The 13,067-nt window shown below is 38.8% G+C and overlaps 1 long non-coding RNA gene across 1 annotated transcript; it reads left to right on the plus strand.

Annotated features, from left to right (window-relative positions):
- Positions 1 to 4,072: 4,072 nt before the first annotated feature.
- Positions 4,073 to 8,808, plus strand: LOC147655853 (uncharacterized). The gene is made up of 2 exons (XR_015277057.1): positions 4,073 to 4,260; positions 8,005 to 8,808. It is a non-coding gene; the product is annotated as an uncharacterized LOC147655853 (long non-coding RNA).
- Positions 8,809 to 13,067: the final 4,259 nt, after the last annotated feature.

A 13,067-nucleotide genomic window follows, 5' to 3' on the forward strand; every position in this document is an offset into this window, starting at 1 on the left:
GTGTTTTCAGCTTAGTTCCCAGAATCAAAGGCACAGGTCCTAGGAGGTATTTTAGTTTCTAAAATAAAAAGAACTCCTTCTCAGCACACCTCTGGATTTGTATATGTCGACTCCCAAAATACAACCTACTTTCAATATGGTAGGTACAAGCAAAGAGGCCAAAAACTCTACTGTGTTCTGCTCTATGTGGTGAAAAACAAGCACCTCTTGAAGCGAACACTCCAAGGCAAGATTGTGGCAAGAAGCCTGGGCTGCTATGTAGAGAATTTTAGTTTTTAGAGTTGGCAGGCAGTAGACTTTCAATGCAAGGTTATTGCACTCAGAAGTATGTTTCTGGCCTCATGGGAAGGCCAGAACACAACATAAAATTCTGCTGCAGCATGAAAGAGTTGAAAGGTTTCTTTCACATGATGTAACCTCTCAGGAAATCTAACCTGACAAACAAAATAAAAATACCCTCTCCTCTCCTTCATTAACAAGAAAATAACCACCTTGTTAACCAACTGAGTGTAATGTTTTACCTCAGCTCTGCAAAGTACTTGCTTATCCTGAAGTGTGTTTCAAACCCCATTCCTATTCTGCAAGGCAAGAAAACAGGGTGTGCAATTTAAAACATTTACAGCCATCATTTCACTTGATAAATCAGTGCTAGTGAGAACCATGTGAAACTGTTGAAGGCATGAGGCCTCCACCACAGGCCCATGAGAACTGAAGGGCAGAGGAAGGTCTGGGTGTTGTCTGCTCACCACTCATCCTGTTTTTTATACATGCCCAGGTTAAACTCTTGACCCCCCTGAAATAAGGGATGTTTTCAATTACTTGAATGGGACCAAGTCTTTGCCCACAGACTTTAAGGATGACAGGCATCTTGACTGGTCTGTTATGACCCATTCAGGAATCCCTGTCTTGAGCTCTGGACTTCTGTCAGAGCTAGGTACTTTAGGATCATATCGAGTGTTGGTTTAAAGGTTTTAAATAGAGAGGCATTTGTTGTATACCTATTAAAGGTATTCAAAAGGCTAATTACTCTCACTCTTTAAAGACAGAATCTTAGCTCACATCGTGATTTGTATACATTCAGCTTGGATGTTATTTGATGGTCTGAAGCACTCACTTCTATTAAAATACCTGTACCCATTTATAGATCACAATCAAAACAGCTCTTTATATGTTCTTCAATAAACTGAGGAAACATAAATATACACAATTTTCAACAGGAGGAAAGGTTTATTGGCCAGCTATCACAGAAAAATATTTTTCATTGGAAAAGTGAATGAATGGCAAGCTGGATCAGATTTGAATACAGCCATGCCAAAATGGGTTTATTTTAATATGCGTATTTATATAATTGCATTATATATTTAAATAGGAACCACTGCATTGTCCTGACAATAAGATGGCAAAGAGTCATGCATTGTTGAATTAATTACAGCACTTTTTTCAAAATGTAATAAAATAAAAATAATCTAAGACAGCTGCCCAGGGAAGACAGAATTCATATACTGCTGGCCCAGAAGAAATAAGTGATCCTTCAAAGAAAAGAATTAAAGAACCTGAACAAGAATAGAGAATATCCTGTCAGGGCCCGTGGACTTGTGGATGTCAAGTTCACCTGTGTGATCTCTAACCCAATCCTTCTTGGTCAGGGAAGCAGAATACCAGAGTCAAGAGCAAGATAACTCAAAACCTATATGGAAGGAGAAAATTAAGCTACCTTGAAAGAAGACTGAAATGTGACTAAAGTGCAACAGATTTATTGCTCCACAAATAGTTTTCTTGACTTGAAGGATATATTTCTAGTGTAGTATTTCTTGGAAAATTCGGTCACAGTTTCGGATTTACATTAACTTTGTATGAATATTGTGCTTTAGTTTTGTTCTTCCTTTGCATCTCTGTATTTCGTCTTGATTTCAGCTTCATTCTGAAATGCAGTTAGTTCATACTGTAGTGCAGGTAAGTGGGAACACATTGCTTTTAGCAGTCTGTGGGAGAATAAAGCTGTATCTTGTAAAACATTGATGGTAAAACTTTGCCAATGGCCCCTCTCAGTGTGCTATCTGTTCCTCAGACTTCAAAGAAAGAAGCAATTTCAGTTATACAGATACATTATGTCCTTATTTAAGGGGAAGAGATCAGCTCCTGATTACTAAAGCACATCTGAAAATTGTAAACTTGAATATATTCAAATTATCTTTGTGTGGTGGGGGAAAGTGATTTGTGTATGTACTGTGAAGCCAAATTTTGTGTGTCTGTCTAGGTGCTTTTATTGAAACATGTAATGAATGACTCACCACAGTTTATTCTCCTGAGTAGACTGCGTGAGCTTGAGAGCCAGTAGGTCATCCCAAAAGTCCCAACCAATGCAGGAATGTCTTCTGTAAAGGGTTATGAATGCTTTGTCTCATCTAATTTTCAGTTGATTGGGCAATGACAGCCTTACAGCTTCCCCTGAGATATTTTCATGTAACATCAATTCCACATTAAGTCATTTCTGTTTCTCCTTCTGTTGCCCTATAAAACTTTCAGTGGGGCAAGGGAAAAATCAGCAACATGAATGAGAAAGGCCTGCATCACATTTAATTAAAAATATTTTCACCCTTGGAATGAAAAGGTATGGTGATAACTGGAGTCACTGGGGAATCCTGCCTAAAAAGTGTTGGCATCATATCACCTTATTTCAGTACAGATACAAAATTGAACAAAATGTGCAATTATGTCTTAAACAAAAATGTGGTGCTAGACATCGTATGCGTGTAGCTGAAGCAACATATGAACACATGGCATCTTTGCTAAGTAATTTGCTCTTAATTGTCAGCACATTTAGTACTGGCATTTTTAGATACATTTTTGGTTCATTCTCTAACAAATGACTCTACACTAATTGTTTCTCCCTGCAATTTATTGCACAGCTGGGAGACCAAGTTGCAGAATTGCACACACACTATCTTGTATTCAATTCATTTCTTGAAAATGTTTAAAATTCCATGAGGTAGTCAAGAATTATTTTAATTGCAGTGTCTACAATGAAAATGTGGAATTAATTAAATGTCTTGCAGGTCAGGTAAGGTACAGCTTTCAGAATCTATTGCTTAGGAATTCTTCAACTGTAATAGTGTAAATCAAGATATCTTTTAGTAATGGGGATAATTGTGACATTTCAGAGGATCTCCTAAAAGCTTATTTTTATTTAAAAGGTGAACATCTGCTAAGGTAGCAAATTCATCTGTATGCAAAAGAATTATCTTTCTGAGTATCTTTCCATTATGAAATACCTGTCATGATTCTCTTGTACAAATCTGTTAGGTCTCACAAATCTTTCTCTCATGTCTCTCCTAAGGTGCACTTATCTTCTCTTATGAGAGATAAATGTCCATAATTAAAAAAAAAGAAAGTTCTAATCTTAAGCAGACCAAAGTCTAAAGGCTTACTAAGGAATATTAGCTGGAGCAATATAAATGGAGATGGATCTTTAGAAAATGGGTTGCCTACTGTATGCAGGATTAAATTTCAAGAAGCGTTGATGTCATGTCACATTATAAGTTGGGAACAAATTGCTAGAAAGTCCTTCCCTCTTAGCTTATGAATCACACTCCTCTGATATGTCAAATCACATCAAGAGCAATCAGTCAAATCTACTGACATCATGAAGTGCTTAGTTATTTCTTTTTTTCCAAAGGAGAATGATCTCATAGCTTTCCAACTTTACACGGTAAGCAAGATCTCAAGACACTGGGGAAAAGTGGTAGTATGAAGCTGGAATATATTTTTAGTCTGAAGTAAGCAAATTCCTGATAAATTCTTCAGGGCTTCAGTTTTGGTGTTGGGTTTTTTTTGGTTGGTTGGTTGGTTTTTTGGGTTTTGCTTTTTTTTTCCCTGGGCTTTATCATTGTAAAAACATTTTTATAATTGAAAGTACTTTGTGCTTTTAGTAGTCTGTGAAATGTAAGTAGCATGCATTACTGCAGAGACTTAACATCACCTGTACAGCTTTGCATACAGTGAGCCCTTTGAAGTACTGACCTCATTTTGAATACCTATTTTGCAAGCTGTAACCTTTGCATTAGCAGAAGGACTTGGCGATAACAGGATGAATTCACCTGGTCAGAACACTTTGACCTGTGAAGTGCCTGGACTGGAAACCCCAGCTACTGCTAGCACAAGCTAATGCCTGCTGTAGACCCACAGCAAACACAAGGTCACAGAAGCTGAAGTTGGACTTGGAAAGATCCATCTGGCTTCACAGCAATGACTGAGATGATGGTGAGTAAAAGAGGATAACTTTCAGTATGGGTATAATCCATCACTGAAGAGACTCTGGTAAGAATCAACATCATAAAACAGACCTGCAAGAAGGTTAAGTCCTATTCACACACATAAAAAGAAATAGCTGGTTCAGGGCAGTGGGGGGTTAGTGGTTTGTTTGGGTTTGGGGGTTTGGAGTAGGTTGGTTTTCAATTTGGTTTTATTTCATTTGTTTTGCTGGGTTTTTTCCTCCATGTATCTAAATTGTTTATACAATTTCCAAGATGGTTGCATGCAAAAAGTATATATGCAAAAATCATAGCAAATCAAATATTTGCACGTGCCATCTCTAATTGTAAAATTAGACTAAAAATGTGTGCAAATTCAGCATTTTTTTTTAATTTTATATCATGTTCAATAATACAAAACTTTTTTTAAATTCTTGCTGTATTCAGTTAACTGAGCTCTTTTAAACTATTCAAAACTCTGAATATACCATTTCTTCCATTTAAACCACCTAAGGAAGTGATTAGCTAGTGTATTTTTACTGTTTGCTTGTCTTCTCTGTGCAATCCCTTTTTCTTTACCCAGGACATAACCATCCCTTTTGGTTTTAGCTATGAAGGGCAATCCAATAGAATAAATGCAGCCCTTGCTAAATTGGCATCATTCTGTCAGTGTTACTGAGTGGTGTCTGCTTAACCTAGAGCTGCATTTCCATTGATTTCAATTGAAGAAGGGCTAAGGTCCTTAATGAAAAAGGAGTAGAACCAAATAGTTCTTAGCTGAACAGTTTTGGGTTTGTTTTTTTCCCCTCATAAATTTGCAGGCTGAAATCCTAAATGGCGTAGATCAGTTATCAGGTTGTATCATCTGCTGATGTTCAACATCTGTTAGCTAAATCAACAGCTCAGAACAGCAAGATTGCAACTTCCTATAAATCACAGTTTAGTTAAAAGAACCTGTCTGTTACCTGCTTGATACAGGGAGAGGCACAGCTCCTGAATAAGTGGAAGGGCTGGGAAGCCCAAGATGATGATTGTGTAATATGATGTTACTAGGGAGGGTCTAAATAGCCTTCCCCTACCCCACTGTTCTGTCTTCCAAAGAACATAAAAACACCTAAAACACCTGATTTAATTTTTTTGTAAACAGATTTTTGTAAATTGTTCCAGCTGACCAAACAAAGGCTTTGCTGCCCTGATAAAAAATCTGGTTTATCTATCCAGATCAGCTGATGTAGTTAAAAGACAATCTATTCCTACAAACTTGTGTCTTATCCTCGTGCCACTACTGCTACTCAGTTCATTTCAGCAGGCTACAAGTGATAACCAGCCTTATCACCTGAAGAGGTAATGTCTATGCTGAAGATCTTCGCTCTCCTGGCATCCTGGATGAAGAAAAATCCCACAATTTATGCACCAGATTTATTGAAATGAGGGATATGAGTAACTAAGGGCTTTTGTTTGCAACAAGATGCTGAGGGGAAGAAAAACTAGCAGATTTGTTCTGATCTGTCCCTTGTGGAAGTAGCTTAGAGTGGTTGCACTGTGAATGAGACTGTGTGTTGTGGGCCAGCTGAGAGGTGCTGCCCACAACCACTGTGAATGGCTGAGCCAAGGTTTGCCTTGAGAGGTGTTTGGACTCTTAGTCTGGCAGTCCTTCCCTAAGCTGCCACAAAGATAATGTCTTCTGTGCACACAGGCTGGACACTGCTCCTGCTCACTCAGCATGATCAGAGACTTTGCTCTCCTCACCACCAAAGCTCAAGTCAACTTCAGCCCAGCTAAAAAAGCAGCAGTTGCAGCAGGGCCAGGACTTAACCCAGAAATTCTTATTAAATATATTTTCTTCTGGAAATTAGAGTACAGCAGCCAGTATTTTATTTAACCTTTGCGATGACATATTTATTCTGGTGCACACAATAATTTCTTATCACAAATTGTTTCCATATGGAAACTTTAGACATTTCTATTTCCAGAAAAGCCTCAAAAGGATTCTGTTCCCACTTTTCTGTAGAAGTGTGATTATATTTGTAACAATTAAAAATGCAGTTCCCCTTGGGGAAATGTCAGTGGTAATTATCACATTGATGATTCAGAGAATGCTTCCTTCTACAACTGTCTCTTGATAAATTGCTGGTACTTGTTTGACACTCTCAGTTCTCATGTTTGATTAAATAATCATCAGGAAAAAAATCATCACTTCACAGTCAGATGTCAGTCTTCTTTTACGCTGAAGTGCATTGCTCTTGCTGTTAAAAATCACAACCACATCGCTATGTGAAAACCAAAAAAAGCCTCCAAGAGCCCATCTGTGTGGCTGACAGTGTGTGTCAGCAGTAACTAGAAGAACTGCAGACCTAAACTCATCTCCACATGACTGGAAAGTTCAGGGGTAAAATCCTTGCCTTACTTAGCAGCAGTACATACCAATAATGAAACCATTCGTGGATCTGCTGGTGTTTCCTCAATTCTTGTTCACACTTGTCTGGGTTTCACTGTGCATTAGGCTTGCAACTCCTGCTGACCACATTTATTGTACCTTACACCTACAAAGAGATTCATATCACATTCTCAAAATAATACATTTTGGGAAATAGTACTACAGTATCACAAATTCAAATCCTTTTTGTAGATGACTGCAGCTCTGGTTTTTTTCTCTTCTTCTGCCTTACTTTCAAGTTTACTTATTGCTTAAGACGCGATGTTTAAGAAATTCTCACATCCCAGGCCAAAGCTTTCACAGTTGTTATTCTCAGGAAAGTTAGTTAGTTAGTTAGTTAGTTAGTTAGTTAGTTAGTTAGTTACTTACTTACTTACTTACTTCATTTTCTCAGTCACGGGCTTATTTGTACACTTTATTCACTCTGACATGCAGTGAAGCCTGTTGGTAGTTTTCTTACTCTGCAATTCATTTTCACTACCTAAGTCCTTTCTGTCAATATGAGACACAATACACTGGCTCCTTTTATTTTATTTCTTTTCTTTTTTTCTCTTCCCTGAACTCACCCAGTAAACAAACATACTCTCCCTTTAACCTCTGGCAGGGAAGAGTCTTTCATGGAGCAGTGACTGGATCAGCTTTCCAGAAGTGGTTCAGCAGCAATGATTCTGGGTTATGGCATTCTTTGAACTCTTGATCCATCATATCTGATGTGCTGTCTAGCCCCTTGACTGACTTTCAAATCGGTCTCTAGCTGCACAGAAGCTACCTATGCATTTGGCCAGACAAATCGCATGAGCAGGTGTGAGGTGACCCAAACGAGGTACGTAAATGATGTGTTTGGGATCAGACTCAGTTGCCCGCTGTGCTAAATGCCACACAGACACTAATTGAAAAGACAGTACACACTCCAAGAGGCCTCAGTACAGCAGCTGAGGAAGGAAATCAGCACCTAGGAAGCAGGAACAACAGAAGACAAACAAAGCATAAAACAGTGTTTGGAAACTAAGAGAATTAAAGAATATTAAAAAAACACCTTTGAAGTTGCAAGGTCAAATAATCAAAATTAGGAAACACAAAATATTAGATAGACTGTTTCACTCTACCTTTTCTTATGTGATTATGTGCTGTTTTTTTCAGCAGAAATATTTTGTCATTCAGGTAAGAAGTTGTTGACCTAAAGAGCTAGTACTTACTATTTTGTTTCTTTGCACTGGTCACCATGTGCTCTCAGAGTGCATGTACTGTATGTCATTCAAACCTTTGCCGTGAAAAAGGAATTATTAATGAACTTTGCCATCATATTTCTCACTGCAGGACCTACAATTTCACAACAGCTGCAGCAACCCATTATGATAACCCAGGAATGGTCTCTCATTTAGCCAAGTTCTTCGTAGCCCTTCTCATAGTACTTATAAAGAAGTCTCTGACAATTTTTGAGCTGATGGTAGAAATCCATCATAGATATTTAGAAGACCCTGGGGTGAGTCTTGCTAACATCTGGGATAGATCCCTGGTCATGAAGCAGTTGCCCTGTGAGAGCTTGGTTCTGCCTACTGCTGAGGCATGACCCTGGGATCATATTCCTACCATATAAAAGACTGACAGTCTTCCACTGAGGATGGCTTTGGTGGAAGAGTGAAGTTGGTGCTCTGTGTCACAGAGGACTGAACAGTAGGAAGGCCTACAAGATGGGAAAGATGTCTGGTGTCAACTCCATGCAAGGAGAATCTTCAGGAAATTTACAACCACATCCAAGGACTGTTTCTTGAAGTAAAAGTTAGGCAGAACCTAACTAAACAACCTCTAAACTCTGTATGTTCTTTGCTTTTTTTTTTAATTATAAAACTTATCAAGTGCCAAGAGTTGCATCTTCTATCCCAGAACTGTCACAAGTCAGCAGTTCTGAAAAGTTCCTCACACATCAGACTCCTGCAGTAGAACTGGAACTTCTGCCTGTCCCCACATCCTCTATGAGGCTCAGTCAGAAAAGTGTCGTAGTTGTATTCTGCCATCACCAAAAGAATCTGTCTCCTAAAATGTCATTGTTCATTTCAAAATGTAGCTAAGAAATAAATACCTATTTTCATATACATAAGAATAAATAAATAAATAAATTTATGTCCCTGTGCTTTATTTCCTTTAGTAGGCCTACACCCCCTATCTCATGCCTCTCAGGCAGGACACTCTCTAGTGTCCTTGTTCCCAAGCTGTGGAATGTTCTGAGGTAGAGGGACTTTCCTGTGTCACAGTCCAGGAAAGAAGTCATGATTCAGTGGGCCAAAGACTGAAAACACAAGAGATGATGGTTGTGTAGCCCACTCAGCCTTAAAATACTCCTATAGACCTCTTGAGAGACATAAATTTCTCAATGACTTGCATGATGGCAAGTTTGGGGAGCATCTCAAAGGGATGATAAAAGGTGCAACCTTGAATAAAGGCCACAAATTAAAAAAGGCTGTCAGATTTCAAGATAGGGGAGAGATGACCTATGTTTTTCCAAATAAAAGGTCAGCTGAAATTTTTAGCATGGGAAGAACACCATGTTTTTCTCCATATTCCTTCTTAGAAATGGCAGTTTATTTTCTGCATGAATATGTGTGTATATATAAATTCACCCAGCACGGTACACCCAACATAGAAAATTTCTATGGATTTTGGCAAAGTTGAAAGTTACTCACAGGAAGATCATGTCATGGGAAATATCAGGCAACCACAGCAACAGGCAGGGTGACCCATCCAGCCTACAAAACACAAGGCTAGAGAGCATCATGCACTGGCAGATTTTCTGTTTCACATCAGTGACCACATATATCAGCAAGGAGCTAGTGAGAAAGTGTGGGAAAGGAGAATATGTTGAAGATCTTTGCTCCTTAGAAAATATATTGTACTGCTACGTGCAAGAATACATGACCTGTGGGCCAGCAACTTGGTTTCCAAAAAAGAAAGGAGCAATTTTTCCTGAGCTTAAGCTGTGAGCTGGGACAGGATCTCAAAAGTGAGAACAAATAATGTGGAATGGTTAGGTTTGCCCATGTGCCTTACACCGTTCTCATCTAGTCCTGTGACCCTTATGCCTTTCTCATCTAATCTTATGACACAACAGGTGAAAGATCCCTTATGGTCAGTGGGAAGGGGCAGAGAAGGCTTGAACCCAGGTGCTTGCAAGATGATAAGACCAAGCTGAAATCCTATATAAAAGGCATGCAGATAAGCTATTAAGAATTAAACTGGCAGCTGAGGAGAGGGGTTGTGCTTGCAGGAAGAACCACTGTTTGCACCAGGCTAGTTCAAGGAGGCAGGGTTGGTCTGTCAGGGACATGTTATAGCTGATGGCTCCTTGCACAGCCTGCAGTCACTTAGCTGCTCACAGTTTAGAGGAAAGCAGGTTTAGGGTTTTGTTGACACACACAGAGATAGCAAGTTGAATGATTGCTCATTCAGTTATGAGCAACAGAACACCTCCTGCTCCAAAACTGCAGGTAAGTGTTGCATTGCTTAATTGTCTCCAAGATGGGCTGTAATTTCCTTATAGAATTTCCCCAGATGGAAGTACCACAAGCAAGTGTAGTTATAGCCATTCCTCCTGGTATAATTTGTCTTTTGGGTGAGATTTTTTGAGAACTGCAAGTGCTCTTCCTCAGACTTTGAAAGGTATATTTTATTTATTTCACCGAAGCAACATAGTAGCTTTAAAATGGCTTGTCTCAACTTCTAAGTCCTTATGAGTTCTGCTATAAAAAAAATCAGAGACTCTTCCACAATAGACAATTTGGCTTCTGCTCTCAGAGAAGTGCTGCATATGCACACACAACAGTCTTTGAGTAAGTAACATCTGTAATGTTATATTTACTCTGATTAATGAAGAGAAAAGCATTAGATCTCCTGAGTCCTTAAATGCTGCTCTGCAATTATGCTACAGCTGATCTTTATCATTTGAGCTGATTATTTATCTCATTTTCTCATGATTGTCTGAAGTTGCTTCTTTAAAAACTAGGTCTTGCTATTAACAACTCTTACTAATTGCCCTTATAGAAGGCCTGTGTCTTGCCGCAGAAATGTTGCACTTACAAGTTCTGTTTTATCCAACTTTGACGTAAATTGTCTGTGGCTGCCATTTCTCTGAAAGCTCAAGGGATGGTCTGAAAGGTACTGCATTTATCAATAATACTTCAGAATTTGTTACATGTAATGCTGAGGTTTGGAGATAGATGAATAAAAGCAAAGCATTTAAAATACAAATGTTGTCAGAAACAGGAAGAAAGTTGCACCAGACTCAAATGTTTGGCCTAAAAACTCAAGGCTTCCTCAAGGGAAATGAATGAATATTGCAGAGAACTGAATCTGATTAGGATGAAAAAATCATGACTAAATTCTAAAGTATGTATCTACTGAGAAGGGCATAAGAGTGGTTTCAAGGCATGTATCTCCTCACTACATTTTTGAAAAACCTACGTCGAGCACCTGACAGAACAGGGAGATCTAGTATCACAGGCTTTGCAACAAATACTGATGGTATACTAAAGCTGCTGGAAAAAAAGGTAGCAGGAGCTCTAGAAATACCCCAGGTCCCAGCAGTGAATCCAGAAGCAGGCATTAGGCACTGGGGCTTCCTCTCCAAGAGCACAGTGAAGGCACAAGCACAGAGAGACATTCCCTCCTTCAGAGGAGCCTGTATCCTGGGACAGGACTGCTGCACTGTCGTGTCTTCCCATTGGGGACCAACTAGATTACACCACGTACTCTTTCTGCCTGTGTGTGAGGGTTTCCTTTAGGAAAAAAAAAAAAAAGTAATTTTTGTATAGCCTAGTCTGTCAAACTGTTTGGGATCCCTAGGTCCTAGCCCTTGTTCCCTTGATTTTCTTTGTATTAATGTTTGGTGTCTGGCAGCTGCCTAATAAAATGTTTTTGGAATTAGGCAATTGCTGGACAGAGATTCTTTGGGGGATTGATACACTGCTCCACTAGAATGAAGTCTGAGATACCTTCACTGGTGTACAGACAGACCTAGTGTGAGGGGCAGAAGGGGTTTTAAAATTACACTGTTGGAAATACAACAGGAGAGAGAAGCAGTAGTGTTCTCTTACATATAATGTGTTACTGCAAAGAGAAGGAAGAAAGATGCAAACCTAGTGAATGATTAGGAGAACAAAAAAGTTTTGTGTAGGTTTTTTAAGTGAAACAGATAAATGCAAGAAGAATTAGATGTGTTATACAAAGCATCAAAAAGAAGACCCATGAAAAAACCAGCTCTTTCAAGGAAATAAATTCTGTTTAGCAGAAACTACCTCCTTGTTGAAATATCTGTCCCATTAAGTCATCAGTCTGTGTGGTAAAGCCAAATCACATGAATGTTAACAGACTAACAGACTAAACAAAACTATCTGTGACAAAATAAAGGATAGCTAGGCCACCGCAACTTTAATACAAGAGACAAATTCAAAGTTGTGAAGGTATTTGAAACACAGCAGAAAGCATGTTTTCTTAATCCAAGTATCTAATAAGCACTGAAAGAATGAAGCATACAATTGGAAACACATGCCCAAACAATGTGTGACTGCGAGGGGAAGCACGGTGTAAAGACCGGCGGTGTTTCCAGTACCCCTGGAGAGAATTGACACCACGCAAAGGTGTTGGCACCGGTCTCCAGTAGGAAAATGCAGCTGGAGGGTGAAGTTCTGATAATGAAACAAAGCTTTTTCTAAGCCTCTTCATTGAATCTACAGTGGTATATCCCATAGCAGGTTGTCTTCCTACGCTGCATAGAAATGAATAAAAAGTGAATTCCAAATAGACAGCGGAGCTGAATGCAACATAATCACAACAAGCGCTGTGCCCAAAGTTAAAATTCAAAGCTCTGCACATTTCAAATAGCAAGATCAAAATGAGTCCATTTGCAAAGTTGTTCTGGCCTGCCTGCTAACAGATAGAAGTGTTTGAAATTGTGGAATAGAAAGTCCCAAGTGTGCTTGATTGAAGAGCAGTCTGCAAACACAGATGATCAAACTGAGTAGATAACCTATCTATTGAATTGAATTCTAGACTTCCTTTCAAAGAATGCCATGGGACATGGAAGAATACAGGGTGCAATAAAGATGTGTAGCAAATCTTACATGTCTGAGGCAATTTCAAAGAGGGTGGAGAAAAAATCAGCATACCAAAGTTAAAATTAATGGTTGCTCCTAGGCAAAGCCATAATAAAAGTAATGTAAGATGCAATCAACAGAGAATGACAAGATAGCAAAACCATTAATTGTCACAAAAAGGGTTTTCTTTCTATGTCTGCTTTATTAAGAAAGAGTCTTGTTAATAGGGTTTGCCTTTTTTTCTTTTTTATAACATATTTTTTTGGCAGAGATATGTGCATTTTTCTGACAGAC

Source organism: Cyanistes caeruleus, chromosome 1 (genome assembly GCF_971803275.1).
Source record: "Cyanistes caeruleus chromosome 1, bCyaCae1.hap1.1, whole genome shotgun sequence".
NCBI lineage: Eukaryota > Metazoa > Chordata > Aves > Passeriformes > Paridae > Cyanistes > Cyanistes caeruleus.